The sequence below is a fragment of the Poecile atricapillus genome, chromosome 3 (genome assembly GCF_030490865.1).
Source record: "Poecile atricapillus isolate bPoeAtr1 chromosome 3, bPoeAtr1.hap1, whole genome shotgun sequence".
Classification (NCBI taxonomy): domain Eukaryota; kingdom Metazoa; phylum Chordata; class Aves; order Passeriformes; family Paridae; genus Poecile; species Poecile atricapillus.
In genome coordinates this window covers 35,659,625-35,676,631 of record NC_081251.1, presented here as the reverse complement: position 1 = coordinate 35,676,631, position 17,007 = coordinate 35,659,625, and the positions used below count along the sequence as shown (strand labels likewise).

Here is a 17,007-nt window from a genome sequence, read left to right as displayed (position 1 = left end):
TATTTATGAACATAATTGACCAATTGGTACGGTAAGCCATGGTTGGCATTTATAAGACACTTGTTCCCTCAGTCACAATATGAACTGATAGCTGGACCTAACCTTTGTTAGATTTCAAACCTACATGAAAAGTTTGAAATAATGTATACTATTACTGAAATATAACAAAATGTTAGATTGTAATACAAAAACTAAGCAATCAGAAATCTTATAGGATGTTGCTTACTAATTTTTGTTCATTTACTGCTTTTGTCTCATCTGTGATGATCCTATCCCGAACCTGAACTCCTTGCTGACAAACTTTATACGGATCCGGAGTCTGAGATGAGACCAAAATGCTTTGTTTGAACTTTCTGAAAAGTACTAAGCTGTCTTTGTGGGTTTAGTTTTTGGGTTTGGGGGTGTTTTTTTCAGAATTAGCAACATTTCAGTACAAACTGTTGTGTGCTTTCTTGCAAATTGAAATTTCTACCTTGAATGTACCATTTTACTTAGATATTGTTCTCCTTTTTCAGTGATAAATTGGAACACTTTGTCAGAACTGGCTGACAAATGTGGATGATGTAACCAGAAGGAAGTGTAACACCTGAAGAGATACTGTGGCTTGGAGTGGGATGCCATGCTTCTACAAGCCTGCTGAAACAGCTGCAATTTTGTTCAGTAGATGCTGTCTTCAGAAAACACGTGTAGACCAGAATTACTCTCTCTGCATGTTTAAAACACCATCTTTCCAAAATACTGAACTGTCTTCTCTAGGAAGTGTAGCAGTAATATTAGGGAAATTGAGATAATATTAATATTATATTAGATTGAGATATCAATATTATTGAGCTTCAGTGCATGGAAAACCTTATGATTAGTTACACTTTTAAAATACCACATGAGTACACAGTCTTGCAGATACTGGAGATCTGTGATATCTCAAGAGTGGAGCCCACAGTCAGGCCCTGTAAATACAGTGTGAAAGCAAAGAAAAAGACACTGTCTACAGCTTGCATCACTGTATCTAGTGATGGAGTGAGGAGTTGGGGTTTTATGGACTGCCACTTCAGCAGGAGAGAGCTAGTACCAGAACAGTGCAACTGCCCTTTGAGGAATACACTGGCAACAGTACTTGCTTGCTCTCTGGGGAAAAGAGTTGCATATATTGGAACTTGGGCTTTGAACAGTCGCTTGAAAAGTACTGGTGCTGTAATCACAGTAGCAGCATTTTTGCTGTATCCAGCAAACTGTCCTTTCCACAGAGGAGTAAAGGATCATAAACTGCTCACCAAGTAAATTTAAAGACAACTCATGGTGTATACATACGATGAAATTTGCCTTGAAGCATGACTTTTAAGCCTTTTTGTCAGCAATTCTTTATAAGGGCAGAAACATGAGACTAGCATAATTAAAAATTCATAGACCTACAATTACTGAATAATTTTGAAATGGTCCAAAATACATACAACAACCCTGTATCTCATGGGGTGTTCCTGTTCATCAGTGACAAATTCCATGTAAAGTCTAATTTTCTGTCAAAGTAGTATGAAGTATAAACAGTACCAGGAGCAGCACATTGGAAATGTCAAAAATAAGTACCCGTCAGGCTACTACAATGGATGCTAAGAATATGACTGAACTCTGGAAGTGCATTGGTGGCTCACTGAGCATTTCCTATGGTTTGCTTATGAAGCAGTGGACAGGTACTCTGGCTAAAGGTTGATTCTTTTGAGCAAGGAATGGTAAATCAGTCTATTGAACGTCAAGGTCTGCAGATAAAAACTAGAGAATAGCTTTCATTTCGTTCCATAATGCTTGTTTCTGTTAACAAATTTTAACTGAGAATGGTGCATGTTTTCATGTGCCATGTTTTGTACATGTTTTTAAATAAAAGGATGTTAAAGTCATGGCTGTTGCACATCAGCTGTGGATCATCAGTGTTCCATTTCTTGTACTAAAGAGCTATGGAGGCAATGTGGCCTTATGCTGTCTAGTGCAGTATATACTGGGCACATGCTTCATGTTGTGTTTGAGAGACTCCTGGACAAACTACTGTGTACTCAAGGGGGAAGGTAAGATCAGTTTCAATCTTCTGCCCACTGCAGGTCTGCAAGAAGTCTGGGTCCTGTTAGCAGCATCTAGTGGAGTTGCCTGGCTTTTAAGTACAGAAGTTACCAGTTCTAGCTAGGTCAGTCTCTTCTGGATGTTAAGATGTCAAAAGAGCAGAGAGGTGGTTAAATACTTAGATATTCAAAGGGATTTATATATTCATTACAGGATCAGATGAGTGGCATGTGTTTTGGAGAATAAAGGTACCATCTTTAGGCTGATGCTAATACATAATGTTAAAACCTCTAAAGAGGATGCCATGTTTATGTGCAGTGAACTTGGAGAAAGTGAGTTTATCTTGTGATGTTGGGGATGAAATAGAAGACAAGATTTAGGGTTGTGGGTGGCACTTCAGGTACCAAAGTACTTCATGGCAGTCTTGTTCTGTATGTTCCAAAGCATTTGTTAGGGATGGTCTCAGAGGTAGGACTGACAGCAATAGATAAAAGGTGTCAGGGAATAAAGTTACTGCATATCAATGTGGAGGCCTGTCAGAATGTTTAGTCATGAAAAAGATTTGCCTCAGCATATAAAAAAGGTAGATGTGGCTAATGACATATTTAGCTGCAGAACTTTCTCAAGGAACGGTCCTGTTCTTCGGAGCTACTGAAAATCGGTAGCTAATAAAAAATGTGTACTAGTAATATAGGGAGTAAAGTGTTTACAAAAGTGAACTAATGTTTTAACCAGGACATGTTCCAGAAGATTTGCTTTATAAGACCAGTGAAAATTGAAAGGTCATTTTTATAACCAATTTTAAGATGGAAACTGGCTTTTTTACTTTGTTTGGAGGGGGTTAATAGGTCTTCAGTTGTGGATTTAGTTCTGGTACATTTTCTGGAGTGCTCTTTAATACAAGTGAGATGAGATTCAGTTGTGAAGAGTTATTGTGTGACACATTTTGAACACGTGGCATGGGATTTCTCCGCAAAAGCACTTCATGAAACTTAAGAGCTTACAGAACAGCTTGTTAGATTTAAAGCTTTAAGATTGTGCAGTAAACAGCATGAAAGCACTTTGCTGTTTTTGTGCTTTAGTCCAGTGAAGTCTTGCACTAACCATCATTAGTGGTGAGTTAGAAGTGTCACATAGCTGTTGGGCTGTGGTCCAGGAAATTGGTGGTTAAACAAACTTATGGAATGTTGCCATTTATCGGTTTTAGTAACTGGGCAAAACCAGCAGAGACTTGGTAATTAAACAAATGCTGAGCTTATAAGCAGAAGTACCTTGCAACCACATGGAAAATTTGAGAGCAGCTCTGCATAAATGCTTTGCTATTATTGAATAAACAAGGTCCTTATTAAGGTGGGAGGTTTTGTCTTGCTGAAGAACTCGTCTTACTGGTGGAGGCTGTGATCTATAATCAAGAACTGCAAGTGAGTGAAACTAAGCTAGCTGTGGTTATCTTGCCACAGCACCCACACTGTTATGTAGTGCCAGTGCTGGTGTGACACCTGCTTGAAGTATCAGATCCCTGTGAATAGTAATTTCAGTGTAAGCTGTGCTGTCTGGCTGCCATCGTGCAGAGGAGTGTGTGACTGGCTGCAGCTATATTGTGTGCTGGTGTTGGGGTTCCTACCATCTTTCCTGCAGGAAAGCTCTTAACTGTATAAATTTGCCATACAAACTTTGAGGTATGTCTTCTGCCAATTAAAAACCAGCATTGACTTGAAATCAGTTGGTAAAGAAAAGCATTCTATAGGACCTTTAAACATGGACACAGCACTTAGCAAGTGCTTGACTTTGCACAAGGAAAGGTATTCTTTATATTGAAGAGTGTTTGGCCCTAACTCGTAGCTTTTCTTCACACTCCCTCCCTTTGTCCCAGAGGACAACCTTTGAGCTATCATCTGGAGTATGAATGGATTTAACAGAAAAATGGAAATTTCAGATTAGTGAAAATACACATGGAGAATTTATATACTATGTAAATGCACGTCTGATGATTTGCATTCTCTGTTTTTTGGTGTTGCAACCGGTTTTACAAGCATTTTTGCTTGTCTGTCTTTATATTTCCCTCTGAGGATATATACTGGAGAAGTACAATTAGAATGATGAATTCTGTTTCCTTTCAAACATCATGTGGCTTTTTAGTTGATAGTCCAGTTGAGCTATCAGGGCTATGAAGACAGTACTTCTCTGCCATTGTCTCAAACTTCCTGCAGGCTCCAGAGGACAAAGTGGTGTTTGATGCTCAGAAGAATGGCTGTATTGAGTGGGACAAAGTCTGCCTCGTTCAGTATTCTGTCTGAGGATGACCAGTATAAGGAACAGGAGAAGTATAGAGAGCCTTTCCAGCAGTTTTCTTGGGAATTTCCTGAGATTTTCGTTTGTATTTGAATACTACTTGGCAATTATGACCTGTCTCCATTTAAAAATATTTGAAACATGAATGATACGTGGGCTGTAAAATAGATTAAGTAGTAGTGGGTATGTTAATAAGTGTAGGGAGGGTAGGATTGGGAGGGGGCTGAAGTAAAATGCCTTTTTTTTTTTTTCCCCTGTTTTTGAAGTTGACGTCACTTTTGATTCTCATCTTACTGAAAACAGTGGTAAGTGAAGTTCAGTGAAGGCCCTGGTGCCTTGCTGTTTAACTGAGCTGTGTTGAGGGTGAAAATTTGAAGTACTGATGTGTGCTCTTACCCTTAAGCTATACTTCAAGCTTCTCACCAGACCAATAAACACTCTTTTTCCCTGAAATTGGAGTTCTCCCTTACTAAGGAGCACTCTCCCAGCAACAATGGTACTGGTTTTATAGTGGCAGGTGATGAATGATTAATATCTGTCCCAAAATGAAGTTCAGGGGTTTTTTTTGTGGAAAGAAAGAGATAAATGGACTGTAAAAAACCAAATGCTTGGGCCTTACTTTTAAATTGGTAAGTTGATTGAAAAGGAAGAAGAATATGCAGCTATTGTTCAATCTGTGTTTCATCTTACCTTGACAAAATAGGAAATAATTTGCCCTAGGCTTACCTTGGTTTCTTTCAGAGTGAGGAGTATTGCAGAAACTAGGGTCCTGCGAAAAGCATTTGAGATGTAAACTCTTGTGTTTCTCAAGGTTTAAGCCCAGCCAGTAGCTAAGTACCACATCCTACCTACCCTGGTAGGATAGAGAGGAGACTATGAGGAAAGGTAAAAGGAGTGGGTTGAAATGAGAACAGAATTGAAATTAAAGATAACAATTGTACCATAAAGGAAGACAACAAAGAGAAACCCCAAGATAAGCAAGTGATAATACACAATTACTGATCACCTGTTAACCTGCCCAGCCTGAGCAATGATCCATGCCTCCTGGCCAGCTTCCCCCAGTTTATGTTCTGGGCGTGACATGCTAATATAGAATATCCTGTTGGCCAGTTTGGGTCAGCTGTGCTGGCCTTGCTCCCTCACGGCTTCTTGAGACCCTCCTCACTTGCAGAGACTTCTGGTTGTTGCTAAGTATTGCTACCCCAACATCAAACTGTTATCAACTATTCTCATACTGAATCCAAACCGCAGCACTGTACCAGATACTAAGAAGAAAACTAACGAACTCGGCTGAAACCATGATGGTTTGTTAGCTCTGTCTAGTAGTTAGGTCATTTTCTGCAGCAGAAAATACAAGAAAAATTGCTGTCTTTTGTTTCACACATTCCACCAGAAAAGTATAATATTGAACCATGGTGAGGAACAGTTCTTAATATCATTTTGACTTCATAACTAAAATTGTTCAGGGTATGATTATTCATTGCCCAGAGTATATTAGAATAAGCATTTTCTGAAAGTAGTTGGATCATGGAGTTTCTAATTCTGAAAATTTTATTAAACTGCCTGTTTGCTACTGGAAACAGAAAGAGAATTTAGTTTGTGGGAATTAGTGCTTCTTCCCCTCTTCCTGTTTCACAGATTATAAACCGCACAAAATAAAAAAGTTTAACGGCAGGAACAAGGAGTTACCTCTAAAACATCTTGAAATAGTAATTTATAATAAACACTATCACAGTGTTAAGAGTGTTTCCTCAAAAAATCTCCATGGCAGGGAAGAGTGTCTAGGCTTTTGAAGATGTTTCTGAAGTAGTACTCTTACACTTGTCTGAACTGGATTGTCTTCATTTACATATACTTCAACTTAATTTCTGTTGCTGTTAATATAGTAGCAGTATAGTTTCTGCTAATTTGACATACAGGTTGTAAGGCTGCTGGAAACCTTTTTTCTATGTAAAGAGATCTTAATATGATGATCCTCTGGCAGGGATTGACTGCAAGGTGTTTTGCCGTGGTTTTGCTATGCTTTAAATCCTATGAAAAGATGGCTGGAAATTATATATGAGTACTTTCTCCTGAGAATATAATGTAGTTTATAGTTTTATAATTGAAAAAGTTACACTGGACAATTGTAGCAACTGCTTGATATATTTTCTATAGAAGTGCAGACCCTTTATGGGCCATGGTGGATGTGGGAAAATCCAAAGCTTTTACCTTAGAAATACGAACAAACAGGATTTGCTAGGAGCTACAGACATGAAGAGACCTGTGGTGTAAGAACCATTGACTTCCTGATGGCTACTGCCTGACAGCACTCTTTGAAAGGAAATAGCCACTTACCTTCTGTTTTTGGTTGAAGAAACTTGGCAGTGACATGGTTCACTATAATGAACCTCTCTCACCTACCTGTAAGAGAAGAGGAATTCTGTTATTCTGAGGTAGTGCTCCTGGAAGTGCTCTGTCTCTTGGTCTTTTTTGCTGTTTTTTCCTAAGGGCTACTTGGAGTTCTCCAGTTGTGATTTTTTTCACTGAGGTAAGACCTGAAGTACTATTGTCTATCAACTAGTAAAATCCATTTAAAATGACAAAAGAAGCATGCATATTTGGCCTTTCCTGAAGTTATATCTTTTATAAAAAGCTCAAACTTCCACAGATAATCTGCTCTATCTCCCAGCATAAGATTTCTTACTCTGGGCCAAGGTTGGGACCTTGCTGTCCAAAACTTTTATACTGCACTCAGTTTTACCCCAGTCTCTTAAAGATACTATTCCTCCTATACTAGTACTGTATTACTTTCCTTTTAACAGTTATGTATTAAATATAAAAAACCCACGAAATTACATGACTACTACATAAGCATTTGTCTTAGGTTGAAATGCAAGATGTAACCAAAGTATGTATTGCATTACCAGCTGTAAAACCCAGGTGGGGCAGTGTTCTTTATCTCTTCACGACCCATCCTTCCTCCAGGGGGATATCTGCTGTTAATGGGCTAGTGAGTCTCACAGCATGACTGACAAAATTACATCATCCCATTGTGAAATGTTCTGCCCAGGGGGAGGAGCCAAGCATTCCTACCTGGATATATCCTGAGACTTGGAACATCACAGGCAGCCTTTCTCCACTGAATTCCCAGAGGAGAGACTACACCCTTCTACATGATCACTGCTTCAACAGAACCACATCTGTCACTGCAGGAGGACTGCAGCCACAATTTATTGGACTGCTATCAACACTCTGACCAACAGTGTCAGGTTGTATTCTGACTGTCAGTGTTTTTGTTGGGTTTTTTTTTTTTTTTGTATTACTGCATTTTTATTTTAGTTTTCCTAGTAAGGAACTATTCCTACTCCTATATCTTTGCTTTAATTTCAAAATTACAATAATTTGGGGGGGGGGGGGGGGGGTGTTACATTTTTTCCATTTCAAGAGAAGCTCCTGCCTTCCTTAGCAGACACCTGTCTTTTCAAACCAAGACAGCATTCAGTATTAATCCCAGAAGGGCTGCAAGACTATATGAAACTTCTGTAAAGGGAAAAAAAAGGAGATCTCTGGGACTCAAGGATATAATAATGAAATTGAAATATATGATGAGTTTTAAAAACAAGACCGGGTCCTGTAATTGATGTGATTTGACAACTGTGATTTGCTCTTCAGAAATCTGAGACAGTGCCTACAAATAAGAGTCACATATGAGGTAAATTGCAGATCTGTCATCAAGGACAGCTAGCAGGGCTTCAGGTGTTTCAGATATGGGAGGAAACTACATCTTTCTCTGTTTTTGTGTTCATACTGAGCTCTCTGCTGGAAAGTTTCAGGCTGTAAAGCAGGTGTTAGGGAAAAAAATGTGCAAGGTGAGTATGATTTTAAATAAAAACCTTTCCCACCCACAATTAATGTAATAGGGCTAAAACTCAATTGTACTTCGTATAGTATTCTCTAAAAAACCATAACCATTTTTCAGAAATATCTCAATTCTGCAGAAATAGGCTCTGTTGAACTTGCTCTTCTCTCCTTGACTATTTTGAAGTTTGGCTGGGAAACAGGCACCTCAAATTCATTAAAAAGGCAGAAATTAATGTCTGTGAAGATGACAGCCTTTTCTACAGCAGCAGCTAAAAGGACTACCAGCAGAATTGGCATCTGGCCCTGGAAGCAAAACATTCTGAGCTTCTGCTAAAGCTTCCAAAAGAAGCATGATAATGAGGTTTTAGAAAATTCCTGGGATGTCTTGATTTCCTATGCAGTCTAATCCTACTGCTGAACTATGGTGATTAAGATAAATAATATAGAAAATACTTTCTTAGGCCAAGCAACAGTAGGTTATGAACTATTTGTTTTCTGTGTTTTGCTGAAGTAGTCTCACCTTTTGCTGGGATTTAACCTTAATCCGAACTTGGTCATTGCTGGGGTGCATAGACTCACCACTTGCTAAGAAGTCTGCCTAGCAGTTGGAGTCTCACAGGCTCAGAGGGAAAGTGAATGTGTTACCAGCGCTATGATCATCAGCCTAAGTGTGGAAGAAACCATTTGTGTCAACCTTGGCTGAGCTATAGAGAACAGGTGAACTTCTAAGCTGGAAATGTCTTATGTTTGGGTTTGGTTTTTTTTGTTTTCTTTGTCTAGGCTGGGTTTTTTTTCTGCATAGTTTACAAAAGTTTCTACTTTAATAGCCCTCCCTTCTTAATTCTGGTTCTAATTTTTTTTCCATTGTGCGCTGAGACTGAAGGAGTTGGAAATATTTTCAGACTAAAAAAAGTTCTGCACTTTCCTCGCTGCCTCTTTTGGCTGCAGCAGGTCTGTATCAATACTGTTGATCTGAAATTTGTTAATGGTTTTCATGCATAAAATTTACTAACCAGGACTGGTCTTTTAATAGATGTTTAAAGGGATTAAAATAAAAATTGGCTATATTACAAACTTTTGCCTTTTAGTGTATATAAGATCATCTCTTGGGTAAGAATTATTTTATCATTTTTCTTGTGAGACACATAAGGTATTGCTATGGATGTGGCAGTAAAATCTAAAAACACCTGACCTGGAAGGGTATGAAAGAATTTAGAAACTTGCAGTTAACTGTCATCAGTGATTTTAACTATTTTTTATGGACATGCTCACTCAGCTATCTTTAATGATTTTGCTGTAACTAAGAATTGATGTATTGGCAGTAAAAATACATAATCTCACAGAGTTGCATTGACTCCTCTTGCTGCTCAGTATGTGCCCCCAAACATTGCTCTCCATTGGTACATAACTTCAGCTGGAAAATACAAGAGGTATTAGAAGTGTTTTGGTTAATTTAAATGTGGTGTCAATAAACAAGTTCACAGATTTATCAGCCAGGTATTTACCTAGTCATAAACTGAAAATTATTTTTTTTTAATTGACTCTAATAGATTTAAGTTTTCAAAATGAAACTTCCCTGTAAATGTTCTTACTTCTATTTTAAGAGCTAAACTTTAAAAAAGAAAAAACAACCTTTTATGTTTTTACAGGATCAAAGCTAAATATGAAAATTAAAAAAAAAAGCAGATTAAAAGATTAATATTAATGTCCCCTGCAGATCACAGAATAGCATTTTTTCTAGTTTCCAGTTGCCATGTAAAATTAAAACTTTGCTTCTCTAAAGATCTAAACTTCTGCTTCCAGCAGCACAATACAGCTACATTAGTTGTACCATATTAAATTACAAATTTGTTCAGATTTGAGCACAGGTTGTTGCCTGCACTGCACTGCTCTGTGCAAAACAATGAAGAGATTCCCGGTTGATGCTGCACAAGCTGGAAAGGGAAAACTTATATACTAAAACTGTATTTTAGGTTAAGATCTAATTCTAGTATCACTCAAGGCCCACGTAGAAGTAGAGAGTAGATCTTCCAAAAGAAGATTATTGAAAAGCTCAAGCACAGTCTGAGGTACTGATATAGTCAGAATTCTTCATCCCTGTGCACTGGTCTTATGTTTGTGCTGTAAATGAGAATTCCCATAGGGTAGAATTCTCCAGGTGTCGTTAAAAAATAAAATAAAAAATAATTTCTATGCAAAAGCTTGTATAGTCTGCTCTTGGGATCTGCAGAAATGCTGCATTTTGGTAGTTAGTTAGTAGGTGCCTTGTACCTGGCAAGGGTCATAAATGTATGTGTGAGATAGTTCTATTATTACAAGGACCTTGAAGACACAAGGTTATTTGGGCTCAACCACCCTTGAAAGGATTTTTAGGTTCTTTGGTTACATGTTAAGTAGTCTGGAACACTTGATCTGAAAGCTGTGTATTGCAACTGCTGCATCAGACACTCTCCTGAGTAATCAGCCATGTAATTACTAGCCAACTAAAAAGGCCTGGGACATAAGCCCAATTTCTGGCAACTGATCATCTATGCTATAAAGGGTTAATACAGTCTGACAGCTAAAGCCTGGGCAGCAGTTTAATATTTGGGCATGGTTTAGAAGTTAAGGTGGGCGAGAGCTTAGCTGTGGGAATGCAAGCTGCGCTCTCTGTATTTGCCTTACAGCTGGAGAACAGCCCATGGCCTGCCCCATCTGCTGTATGGCTGTGGCCATTGTGTCTGTGGTGTGCTGTGCTCTCCTCTCCTGGGAAAGATGCCCAGAGGTGGAGAAGAATATTTTGTGACCCAATGACATGCTGTCTGCCTTCGGAGATGGGCTTAACGCAGTAAGTAACTTATGCGGGGTTAAGTAGATCCCAAAGGTCTCTTTCCTTCAGCCCCTTTTACAAGGGTGCCAAGTACTGGAATCCTTATGGCTGCTAGGCACTACAGGATGCAAGGGCCAGGCTGGATGTGTGTCTGGGGCAAAGGAAAGGCTCTAAATACAGCATTAAGTTCTCTATTGACACTTTCATCTGTGGCTGTACTCAGTGAGTTGCAGCTTCAGCACTTGGCTACCTCGCAATGCACAAGTGGACAGGACAGCACTACTGTCCTGAGATGACTTGGCGATGTTTTGAAGATGGATTTTGATAAGGAATGTTCTCTGCAGTTCTCTTGCATGACTCCTTCTCATATGGCAGAATGCACTAGGATGTGGAGGAAACTTCTTTCTCCAACCTTTCCATGCTAATTTGAGGAAAATAGGGCAGTATATGTGGTAACTCTCCTGTCACTTTGCTGAATATCTTGTCTCCTCTTTCCATGGAGCTTTGCCAGGCACTGACCTAATGGTAGCATTCCTCTAAGAGCTTTAAAGCATCAGATGCTTAGGATAACAGGAATGGAAAAGGCAGCAGTTTTATCTTAACTCTTGCCCTTGTACCCAGAGCAATAGTTAAGCAATATTTTCTAGTCAGATTGGGAAGCTTTTTCCCATAGTCTCCTCACCCTTGATAAACTTGTGAGCTATTTGTATAGGAAACGTATGATTTATAGGTCTATAGTGGAAAGAGGAATATGTGATTAGAGGGAATCTGAAGGAACATTTTCATGTATACTTTTCCAGGAAGTAGAAAGGATTTGGGAAGAAAAGAACAGATTACTGTTTGCATGTTCTGCTTGCTGCAATGACAAGGTATTTCAATTGTTAGACTGAAGAGCAGAGACCAATATTCAGTTTCCAGTAGCGAATATTGGCTAATGGAAAAATACAAAGAGAGGGCAAGCATAGGTACGATAGAACATTCTGGTAAGCTCCCCCACTTTCTGCAATTCTTTCACTAATTCCTTTTGCAAAATTTAAATTGGGGTGATATCTCCAGCTCTGCATTTAGGAATTTTAGATTGGTGTTTCTTGCATTAATTAGTTATTTTGGGGGTTTATGGAAATACCTACAGCTTCATGTGCCAATGCATTCCCCAGCCTTAGCTGCGTGTGTGTAAAAGTAGTGGTTTTTGCTTGGCTATTTGCCTGTTTGATTTAATGTTTCCTAGTTCTTCTGCTGGAAGAATGAGCGAGCAGTTATTCTCTAGTTTTCCCCATGCCACTTCTGACTTGTAGGCCTGCATTATGGTTTCCTCGTCTTCTCATTCGTACTGAAGGTATAAGTTCTGAATAACTTAGTGCTGCTTTTTTGCCAGTAAGTATGTGGCATTTGTAGTTCTTTGTTGCAAGGCTGGACCTATTTCTGAGTGACAATAGTTTGGGATGGCTTTCAGTTGGTATTTCCACAATACATGTGGAAGCGACTTCACTGCCTTCTGAGTGTGCAAAAATAGAGTGCTGTCCTCCTCCAGTCGTCTTTCAATACTTGTACATTAGCCTACAGCATACTGCAAATACATTGAATTCTACAGTGATTGTTCTGAACCCTCAGCTGGTAAACAATTGTTAAAATCTTCTCACTTAAGTTAGAAAAAAACTAAAGGTTAACAGAATGTGAACTAAACTGCCTTCTGCTTGTGCCTCTTTTTAAGAAAGTCAGCTCAGGAATGTTTGTTCGGGGGTGGATGTACCTGTGTATTAGGGGGATGATGTTGATGAGGAAGAGGCAAAACCAGTGATTGATATTGGTAAGAAAGACTTAAAACACAAATACTTTACAGAAATGAGCAGTTAGATACCCTTTCTTTCACTGGCAGTGTTGCTCTAGCACAGACATTAAACAAAAGTGAGAGAAGAATTTAACACCTTTAGTCTATACATAGAATTCAACAGTAAAAGAATAACTGGGATAGCCTCGTTCTTCCTCATTGCCAGGCTTGTTCTCTGCCTGCAACTATCTGGGAAAATATTTAGCAGAATGCAGGTGATTTCAACCTCAAAAGCCTTGAAATGCATCATGTCAAGTCTGTAGGATCAGACTCTTCTTCTATCTTGCAGAACTAGAATTAAAAATTAGTTAAAATGTAGTTACTTTGGGGTTTTGATTTGGAAGGGGGCAGGGGGGAGAAAGAAGCATCAGATCATGGATAGAACTGGATTTGTAAAGATCCAAGGTGAAGAACTGTATCACAGAATCTGTCTGTTCCAGCAGGGCCACCTAGAGCTAGTCACTTGAGTCCATGTCCAGACAGGCTTTGAAATGTCTTGGAGAATGGAGACTCTATAACCTTCCTTATGGCAACTTATGCCAGTGCCTGGTCACTCACAGTGAAGAAGTGTTTCCTGATGTTCAGTGTTTCAGTTTGTACCCATTGTCTCTGGTGCTGTGAATCGTACTGAATTTACAAATGCTTTGTTTGCTCCTTTTGTTTTCCTGATTTAGTTAGAAGTGGAGTGTTTGAAGAGTTAGCAGGGTCAAAGTTAGAACTCTAGAAATAGTTTAAATGTAAGGGGGATTAACCTTGATTTTAAGAAGTGCTACCTTGCCTAGATTTCAAAAAGTTCCAATGTGCACAAGGGATATAACTGGAAAGAATGTTAAAAGATAATATTACCATTAGTTATGTTAGTAAAGTTTATTTGCTGAAATCATACTGCAATTTTAGATGGTAAGGACTCTCAAATCTGCGTATTAAAGACTGAGACAGTCATATATGAAAAGCATTTTTTCTGAATAAAGTTTCATATATGTGATTCATCTCCTTTTCATTAATTTCTGACTTGCATTTTTCTCTTAATAGACACAGGCCTTGCATTTTATAATGCAACCTATCTTAAGACAGAGAATTTGACTGATAGAATGAAGAAATTGCACAAACTTTTAATTAAACAGGTATTTCCCCAAATAACTTTATTTTACCAAGGATCTCACAGGGCAAATAGGCCATCAGCCAGCTGTGCACTACATTGAATAAAATGCAGACAGCAATCCTTTCCTGAAATTAAATATCTTTATAATATAGAGATGTATGAATAACTTGGCAGCCTTACCAACCAAGCTAAGGGCAGGGAATGGCTTGAAAAGCACACTGTTGAGAAACCCGAAGAGTGGCTCATTAATTTCAGAAGTCTACTGTGGCAGACACAGCACAAGGGGCTTGTTTTGTTATTACAAGCGATGACATTTGCTGTATGACCAGAGTGATCCATCCCTCTAGGACTGTAGCTGGTGCATTTCATAGCTCAAGTACAGTGCATTCTGCAGACAGGCCTAAATTTCCAATGAGTATATGTTTTGGAAAGGTGAGGCAACATAGAAACTGAAGGTAAGATTCCTGCTGAATTTCCTGGATTTTTGTTCTTTGTTTAGGATATGATTGTTTAGCTGTATATAAGTAGCTCCAAAGCAAAAACTAGTCTCTTAGTCTATTTGTCAAATTAAATTTATTCTTCGCTGCTTTATCTGTGCTATTTTGTTGGTCTTGTCTTTGTTAACCACTGGTTTTACCATGGGTGTGCTGGGAGGTACTGAAGTCCAGCTGTGGCTTCAGTGTGGTTCTACAATGGTTATAACTGCAACAGAAGCAAAACAGGGTTTTCAAATACCAGGAAAATTTAGGATTCAACACAACTTTCATTATGGTGAGAAGCTGTCAAACTTCCAGGCATGTGCAGAGAAGCTCCTCATGTAAAGTCACCAGGTAAGTACATGCAAATGTTCTTAGCAAAGGTATTTTTTCAATCAGTGTTTTACACAATTAAAAAGAAAAACCCTCACTGGTTTCATGGATCTTGTCACACAATTACAGAATATTCTGAATTGGAAGGGACCCATAGGGATCATTGAGTCCAACTCTAGCCCATGCAGGGATTAAGCCCAAGATTTAGGTCTCATTAACATGACACTCTACCCAACTGAGCTAATCTCAGGGTTTTCCTGGGCATGCTACTTTTGGCTTTGATATTAGGGCTAATAACGGAGCTATATTTGGAAGAAATGTGTGTGTCAGATTCTGTGCTTCCTGCTTTCTATGTAAAATTTCAAAGGATCTAATAACTGCAACTCTGTCATTTTAAGTCAGGGTCAGCTATGATTTTAAGTAAGGGTGCAAATCTGCTCACTGCATTAATCCTAGTATTTTTATTGTTTTTGCTTCCATCTTATGGAGGAAAAAGTTAAGCGCATAAAAAAGTTTTCCTCTAAAAATGGGTCTGAAAGCAGGAATTACTTTCTCAAGTTTGCCATCTACAGTTAGTCAAATTGACTGGCTGAGAATTATAATGAAATACAAGAAGTTCTACCTCTACATGAAGAAATTCTTTGAGGGTGGCAGAGCACTGGAACAGGCTTCCCAGAAAGGTTGTGGATCTCCCCCTTTGGATAATTCCAAACCCACCAGGACATATTCCTGTATCACCTGCTCTAGGCAGGGGAGTTGGACTGGACAATCTCCAGAGGTCCCTTCCAACCCTAATGATTCTGTGATTTTTCAGAGTTTTCATTAGTTCCGGAGAACAAATGCATTTATGAAATTTACGTAATATTCTGGATACATCCGTACTATAAATGTAACACTGAAACACCTGTAAACATCTGAAAACAACATGCTTTGGTGCAAATCCTCCAAAACTGGAAAAATTTGATATGTGGAAAAATGCTCCCCAGGTTTGTTTTTGAGAATATTACTTTCACTGCCCAGCTGTATTATTTAAAACTTTTTTTATTAACTTTTAAACTGAAAAAATAATATGTATTTGTAAAAAGGATATGTTTAAAAATACCACTCAGGTTTGCCCTAAAAAAGTTAGCTTTTTTTTTTTTTTTTTTACTTTTTTTTTTTCAGGAAGTTTCATTTTTTTTAAAGGTGAGGGGAAGTCAGAGTAAAAATTACCTTTTATCAAATTTTTGCATTAAAAATTAGCTGGTCTATTTGACAGTGTACATCTGCCTTGTATTTGTTGCTATTTCAGACAAACCTGTGAAATGCTCCAGCTTTTAATGAAGCCTTATTGCATCGAATACTTGAAAAGATGTTTTGTTTTTTTTTTCCTTGTATCACCAAATACCAGTTGTATGTTTCACATACTTATACACCAGCACGTGAGCATTTGTTGACACCTGAACTAACATTGGAATTGTCTGTGCTTGCTCCACTGCTCAGGTTCAAGTGTTTTTGAAGTACTGGAGATATGCTGGAAGTATTCGGCCAGGCTCAGGGCAGCAGGCGCTGCTCAACTTGTGGCTGAGCCGCCTCTGGGGAAGTGAGTAATACTCTTATGTGCCTTCCTGCCTCCGTTTTGCCGTCTTTATCTGGACGCACAACTCTGCCAGAGATCAGTAGGCTGGTTTCCAAGTTTCTCGTGTGGGGTGTGCAAGCACGACGTGCTCGGAACTGGGATTCTGAAGTGTACGTTCTGGCAAGGAACCTGCCTCTGACAGCGCTGTGCGGGCAGACCCACATTCCGCTGGGGCCACCATGAGAAAGTAAATCACCGCGGGTGCGCTCCAAGCGTGGCTGCGGGGCCAAGGCCCCGTTCCTGGGGCCGTGCTGCGGAATTCCGGCGCTGGAACTGCACGCCGCCCCAGCCATCGCTGCTTTCAGCGCCTTCCGACCGCCGACCCCCGCCCCGGGGCCCCGTCCGACGCCGCCGCTCCGCGCAGTGCCTGAGGGAAACTCCCGTTCCCCTCGGCCAAACGCTGCCTCCGGCCCGGCGCTTCTGGCGGGGCGGGCAGTCCGAGGGGTCGGTGCTGAGCTCGGGGCGCTCCTCTGGGCAGGGGTGAGGCGCCTCCCCTCTCCAGTGCGGGAACGCCGAGCACTGCCGGGCTCGCCTGGCCGGCAGCCACACAAAGCGTGGCTCTCCCCTCCCTTTGTCTGCGTGGCTTTGTCTCCTCCGTCCCCTCCCCGCCGCGGGCCGGGACTTCCCCCCCAGCCCCCCCCGCCTGCGGCCGCCGCCGTT

At 39.8% G+C, this 17,007-nt stretch overlaps 1 non-coding gene across 1 annotated transcript; it reads left to right on the top strand.

Moving 5' to 3' along the window:
* Positions 1–255: 255 nt before the first annotated feature.
* LOC131578366 (small nucleolar RNA SNORD50) lies at positions 256–326 on the top strand. The gene has a single exon (XR_009277458.1). It is a non-coding gene; the product is annotated as a small nucleolar RNA SNORD50 (small nucleolar RNA).
* Positions 327–17,007: the final 16,681 nt, after the last annotated feature.